This window comes from Amphiura filiformis, chromosome 20 (assembly GCF_039555335.1).
Source record: "Amphiura filiformis chromosome 20, Afil_fr2py, whole genome shotgun sequence".
NCBI classification, from domain to species: Eukaryota; Metazoa; Echinodermata; class Ophiuroidea; order Amphilepidida; family Amphiuridae; genus Amphiura; species Amphiura filiformis.
In genome coordinates, this window is record NC_092647.1 from 50,123,820 (window position 1) to 50,131,600 (window position 7,781).

The 7,781-nt window shown below is 34.7% G+C and overlaps 1 protein-coding gene across 1 annotated transcript in view; it reads right to left on the bottom strand.

Annotated features, from left to right (window-relative positions):
• LOC140141933 (cyclin-H-like) overlaps nt 1-2,388 on the bottom strand; it is a 38,250-nt gene extending 35,862 nt beyond the window's left edge. The window contains 1 exon segment of the mRNA XM_072163816.1: nt 2,231-2,388. The gene's annotated coding sequence lies outside the window, so the exon portion shown is untranslated.
• Nucleotides 2,389-7,781: the final 5,393 nt, after the last annotated feature.

The window sequence follows — 7,781 nt, forward strand, 5'->3', positions numbered from 1 at the left end:
AAGGTGGATTTGTCACATTTTCGGTGACATGTGTTGAATGTTTCCCTCATAAAAAATGTTTTAAGCATAGCAGGGATGCACATTTGGGCTAAAATGAGAGCCTATTTATTTGTCTATAAGTACCACAAAAAAAAATAGATCCTGTACACCAATTAATTACAGCAGCTAATTAACTCTAATTAGTCAGGGGTGGATGTGGTGGGTGTGAGGGTGGTGGGTGTGAGGGTATGCACATTTCCTATGGGTGAATGTGCGTGTTACAAGTTTTTTCTTTGTAAAATATGTTTTAAGGCATAACAGGAATTCAAACAAAAACTTAAATGAAAGAATATTAATTTCTTCAAAAGAATCACAACCATTTCCATTAATCAGGGGCCTTAATTAATTATAGCCGTCACTTAATTACTCCTAATTAGTCAAAGAATGGAAGAAACTATGCAATTGTACTGTATACAAGCAAGCTTATATTCTACAGTGCTGTTACTTTGACTCAAAATAGAGATGAGTTCTTGTTGTCCAATGCTGATCATATACATGTACCGGTACTTTGTAGTATTTCCTTATACTTTATATAGTGAAAGATTTTCATGAAGTCAAAAGTACACATTGTACACATTCTCATTAGTAGATGTATGTCGCAACAGAGCACACTTTTGCCAATTATCATCACCCTGTATGAAACATTGATAGCATTGTTAGATGGTGAAAGTGATTCAACAATTGCATGTAGTACATACATGTACATTCTTGATTCTCTGTCTTTAGGTAAAGTGTACTTGAACATCGCCGTCATGCTTTGTACACATAGGCCATAACATGCTAGCTATATTTAGTCAGTAAATGTATAATTTTGACACACCCTATATGTTCTATTCATTTGTAATACATATGAAATCTGTGGAATTGACTTGAATACTATAAGCAATGCAAATATAACAAGAATTCAAGTGGTAGATTTAACTGTCAACATTTCTGCTGCAAATTTGGCCACTCAAGAATAGCATTTCACACAGTCTAGATGGTAAAATTTGGCACACCCTGTATAATAAGCAATCATTTTATCAGAGTTTCATGTCATATGAGCACATTCTGTTTTCAAACTATCATAATGCAGCATCAAAACTGAGATTTTAGTCAGTAATCTTAGGATATCTATTGAGCTACTTCAGTGGGATTACATATCATATTATGATATATACATGAATTATGTTCGCTTTTTTGCACACCCTGTAATTATAGTGATCGTACAGATAATCAATTGATACAAATGTTGTATTTTTAGAAAGGGCAAACTGTGTACTTTCATAAAATAAAAATGAATTTCAGTTACTACATACTGGGAAATGATGAGACTGGCATAATACTATTCAACTTTTTGTGTGAAATTATTTTGTTACACCCTATATTACCTATCGATCACCCTGTATATTCAAATGCTAACTAATGTATTGGCAATCCTTGAAACATAAGCTTTCCAGAAATGTATGGGTTTACATACTTTTCTTGAACTACATTTGAGATATAACCAAAACGGGGCAAAAGGAGGTGATTTCAACCAAATTTCCAAATGTGCACCAATGGGGTACCAACTTAAAAAATGTGACCACATATTATAATTAATAATTAAATATAAATTTATTATTATTATTACTATTTATTATTATTACTATTTTTATCATTGAATTCTAATTATTTCATTATTTTGGGTAAGCCTGCTGCTAAAATATCTGGCCTGTAATATATACTGAGAAAAAAATCGTTCCTCTATTTTGTTATAAAATATCCTTTCTTTCCTTCCTTCCCGGGTTTATCATGACTTAATAAGTGCATGCCCGACGGCCCCAGCACTATAAACATACTACGCCGCACCGCTTGAGTTCAAGCAATCGATCGTGCATCAATCAACAGCAGCACAATACCAGCGGTATAAAAGGGGCGAAAGTGCACGGGTGCGAAATAGAAAGGGGGCGAAAGTGCACGGGTCCGAAATTGAAAGGGTGCGAACCGTCCAGCATTCGCTTATACGATGGACAGATAGTATCAGTTTGTGAATGAGGACATCGTATAAGTTCCTTGTACTAGATGATGATGATCATCATCATCATCATGTCATGATGCATGCCAATGCCATGCATGATGAATGATCTTGATGATGATGGACATGGACTGGAGAATCATACATGTACTAATAGAATTTCAGTTTCAACATGCACATCTAAATTCTTCTTACCTTATATTAATAGTTGGATCAATTTTTCACGCAAAACCCCACAAATTTACCACCACCAGCAAATTAAATAAGATTCAGATTCACTATAAATAATTTAGATCTGCTTCAGTCCTTTTCTTTTCGGGAAACCGAATCAAATTTCATACCCACGTGCTTTATTTACCAGTATGGTGCTCGACGTTGTGAAGGTTTTTTAGCTCCATTGCCTTGCAGCACACTGGTTTTTAAAAAGAAAATAAGTAAACCATCAAGATAATTGATAGAGTGAACTCATTTGGATACGTTAAAATACAAAATAGTGGGCGCACACCACCAATAACACGTCGCATTGAAACACACGTGAAAACGCCGTTCAACTGCTAGAGCCATGGATTATCACTGGGGATTATCCAACAACTTTTCCAAAGGCTGCAATAATCCAGTATATCTTCTACGCTAAGGGGTGTCATTTTCTTCGACTGGGGGGATGTTTTACTTGAATCTTATGCATACTGCAGTTACTGTCCGTTTTCCTATACACAATACACAGTGCTCTTTCCCATTGACGCGTGACCTCTACAAATAGCCCTACGTTAAAAGTATGGGGATATGACTAGTTAACGTCGCTGTGTGAAAAATAACCGGCCAATATTAAAAGTACTCTTCTAAAGTTCTAGAAAATATAGTTTTTAACATGTCCTAAATTTTTAGCTAATTTAGATGTTTAGAAATATTCGTACTTTGCTGTTTTAGTTAATGTTATAGGTAATAGTACATTGCCTAGTTAACGTCGCTGTGTGAAAAATAACCGGCCAATATTAAAAGTAGGCCTACTCTTCTAAAATTCTAGACAATATAGTTTTGTAACATGTCCTAAATTTTTAGCTAATTTAGGTGTTTGGAGAGGGTCGTACTTTTGTGTTTTAGGAAGGATATGTAAACGACAGATAACACCAAAAATATGAAGAAATTATTTCCAAACCGTGTTAAGTCAACAATCATTATGTTGCTCATTTTCAAGAATGCTGGTTTACAAAAAGCACGCCATTGTCTCATTTCGTGAACAAAAGTACACATACCATTGTTTCCTTTCGTTTCCTTTATAATCGGTTACCCAACTGAAGCTATAATACGCAAACTTTATTGTGATATCGCACATGAAAACAGTCACATGTGCACAGCCAGAGAAGATCCGATTTAATCAGTTGAGCTGTTTCAATGAGTGTTATCTTGGTTTAATAGCTTTTAATGGGGTTAAGTCCTGCAAAGGTCGAGATGAATTCTACTGTAGACATGACTGCATCATGGAATGTTTTACTTGAATCTTATTAAACGATGTTCTTGCAAAACCTCGCCTCGCGGATGTTTCTCACAAAACTTATAATAGCGCTGCATATTTCTGGAATCGTGCGTAGGAGGCCTACATCTTAAAGTAACAAATAGATTCTGAAGTGCCAAGTACTAGAGAGACAGAAAAAGGAATCACTGCATTTCCGGCGCAATATTTTGAATCTAATAAGAGAGTGCGTGTAGAGGCGGTATTAACGTGTGATCATCCCGGAAGTCATCAAATTCTACTCAATCAAAATAAGTATAGGTGTGACGGTACTTTTAAAAATCCTGATTTATTGGACCTAATGTCTTTTATTTTAGTATATAAAGGGTACAGTGCCGATTCTCTCGCAGTATAAAAAGCAAGGATATCAAAACAGAACTATCACTTAAACTTGTGAGTTCATTCTGTATACACATTTTGTACCTAATATCTTATTTTGCCTGACTCGAACAATGTCGAAAGCAGTGCCAAAATCAAATCGCCGTCGCGGTCGTATTAACTATACTTCTCATCAGCTACAAAGTATGGAAGCCGTATTTGCTGATAACCAGTACCCTGATTATAGGTCAAGAGAAGCGCTATCTAATGCTATTGGTTTAACGGAATCCAGAATTCAGGTAAATATAAGTTATAATTATCATTATTAATTTGCTATTATTAATAATAAAAAAAAACACGCATTCTCATATTAAAATAATTTTGTTCAACATAATCTAACATTATTTCTTTTTCTTATTTCGCAGGTATGGTTCCAGAATCGACGCGCTCGACATAAGCACAGCCAAAAAGTGAAGAAGAGTGAAGGATCATCCAGACTTCTTCGAAGATCTCCATCGTATGAAGAATTCTCGCCGTCCAGTTCTACGTCATCGTCTCGTCCATCGTCTGTGGAACCGACTTCGCAGTGACACATGCCCATGGTCAACGTATTCGGAATCACCGTCTTCGTCTCATCTGAAGATACCAACTGTTCCTTCACCGCCTTCAAGTCGTTGTAGAGAAGCTTGTTGTTCTCCTCCAGCCATCACTTTGTCTCCTCCTTCATTCAGGTTTGCCAACCTGTCAACTTTTAGTTTTGAGGACAATTTGTGGCCTATTTCTGATGACTATTTATATTGAATTATTTAATTACATTTTGCTTAAAAAACTCATAGGCCAAATATCTGTATATATAAATTTGCTTTATAATAAAAACATGATGTTAAATTTGCAATAAAATGGAACACCATCAACTGGATTATTTAATTGTATTTGTATTTTAAAAAATATGTACGTCTATTAACTGTATAATAAATTTACTTAGTAATAAAACACGGTGTTGAACTGGTAATAAAATGAAATAGTATTTAAATAATTATTGCCACAAATATTGAAGAGTTGCTGTCCTGTGGATATGGTCTTTATAGGTATGTTTGATGCAATAAAAAGTTTTGCAATATGAAATAGAGCGCTAAACCATATCGGAAATTCGGTGCTATCTTCAGTAGATAGCATTCGCATTATTTATGCATTCAAAGATTTTAGATCTAATAATACGAATAAAGCAAAGCACAAGAACTTCGATGAAAGTCATTCACTCTATCATTTGCCGTGTTTTCTTCAACGTGAAAGTTTTTTTTGAGAAAGTCATAGCAACATAATCTATAACCATGATATCGGTTCTATATTTGTTGTGTCAGTGTACACCTATAAAATGATTTAATATGAATATTTTACTTGAATCTTATTAAACGATGTTCTTGCAAAACCTCGCAAATGTTTTTATTTAATCTCACAAAACTATAATAGCGCTGCTTATTTCTGGAATCGTGCGTACATCTTAAAGTGACAAAGATCACTTCGATCTTCTACTGAAAGATTATTGAAATCTCCCCGTGTAAATCTAAAATCGGCTGGTGAACGCTCCTTTCATTTCGCTGCCCCGGCTGTTTGGAACTCGCTTCCAAACAGCCTCCGTAACACACATTCGCTTACGCAGTTCAAAAAGCAACTTAAAACTCATCTTTTTCTTCGTGCTTTTCCGGATTCACATATGTAACTTGTTTGTCTTTATTGTTTGTGCGCCTTGAGTTCTTTTGAAGATTGCGCGCCTACTAAGAACCCTCCATTATTATTTATTATTATTATTAAATGGATTCTGAAGTGCCAAGTACTAGAGAGACAGAAAAAAGAATCACTGCATTTCCGGCGCAATATTTTGAATCTAATAAGAGAGTGCGTGTAGAGGCGGTATTAACGTGTGATCATCCCGGAAGTCATCAAATTCTACTCAATCAAAATTAGTATAGGTGTGACGGTACTTTTAAAACTTACTGATTTATTGGACCTAATGTCTTTTATTTTAGTATATAAAGGGTACAGTGCCGATTCTCTCGCAGTATAAAAAGCAAGGATATCAAAACAGAAGTATCACTTAAACTTGTGAGTTCATTCTGTATACACATTTTGTACCTAGTAATATCTTATTTTGCCTGACTCGAAAAATGTCGAAAGCAGTGCCAAAATCAAATCGCCGTCGCAGTCGTATTAACTATACTTCTCATCAGCTACAAAGTATGGAAGCCGTATTTGCTGATAACCAGTACCCTGATTATAGGTCAAGAGAAGCGCTATCTGATGCTATTGGTTTAACGGAATCCAGAATTCAGGTAAATATAAGTTATAATTATTATTATTAATTTGCTATTATTAATAATAAAAAAAACACGCATTCTCATATTAAAATAATTTTGTTCAATATAATCTAACATTATTTCTTTTTCTTATTTCGCAGGTATGGTTCCAGAATCGACGCGCTCGACATAAGCACAGCCAAAAGTGAAGAAGAGTGAAGGATCATCCAGACTTCTTCGAAGATCTCCATCGTATGAAGAATTCTCGCCGTCCAGTTCTACGTCATCGTCTCGTCCATCGTCTGTGGAGCCGACTTCACCTGACACATGCCCATGGTCAACGTATTCGGAATCACCGTCTTCGTCTCATCTGAAGATACCAACTGTTCCTTCACCGCCTTCAAGTCGTTGCAGAGAAGCTTGTTGTTCTCCTCCAGCCATCACTTTGTCTCCTCCTTCATTCAGGTTTGCCAACCTGTCAACTTTTAGTTTTGAAGACAATTTGTGGCCTATTTCTGATGACTTTTATATTGAATTATTTAATTACATTTTGCTTAAAAAACTCATAGGCCAAATATCTGTATATATAAATTTGCTTTATAATAAAAACACGATGTTAAATATGCAATAAAATGGAACACCATCAACTGGATTATCTAATTGTATTTGTATTTAAAAAAAATATGTATGTCTATTGACTGTATAATAAATTTACTTAGTAATAAAACACGGTGTTGAACTGGTAATAAAATGTAAAATAATTTAAATAATTATTGCCACAAATATTGAAGAGTTGCTGTCGTGTGGATATGGCCATTTATAGGTATGTTTGATGCAATAAAAAGTTTTGCAATATGAAATAGAGCGCTAAACCATATCGGAAATTCGTTGCTATCTTCAGTAGATAGCGTTCTCATTACTTATGCATTTAAAGATTTTAGATTTAATTATACGAATAAAGCAAAGCACAAGAACTTCGATGAAAGTCATTCACTCTATCATTTGCCGTGTTTTCTTCAACGTGAAAGCTATTTTTGAGAAAGTCATAGCAACATATTCTATAACCATGATATCGGTTCTAGATTTGTTGTGTCAGTGTACACCTATAGTTTTAAAAACGCTTAATTTAGAAAATGATTTAATATGAATGTTTTACTTGAATCTTATTAAACGATGTTCTTGCAAAACCTCGCGAATGTTTTTATTTAATCTCACAAAACTATAATAGCGCTGCATATATTTCTGGAATGCGTACATCTTAAAGTGACAAATGGATTCTGAAGTGCCAAGTACTAGAAAAAAAAAAAAAAGGAATCACTGCATTTCCGGCGCAATATTTTGAATCTAATAAGAGAGTGCGTGTAGTGGCGGTATTAACGTGTGATCATCCCGGAAGTCTTCAAATTCTACTCAATCAAAATCAGTATAGGTGTGACGGTACTTTTAAAACTTACTGATTTATTGGACCTAATGTCTTTTATTTTAGTATATAAAGGGTACAGTGCCGATTCTCTCGCAGTATAAAAAGCAAGGATATCAAAACAGAAGTATCACTTAAACTTGTGAGTTCATTCTGTATACACATTTTGTACCTAGTAATATCTTATTTTGCCTGACTCGAAAA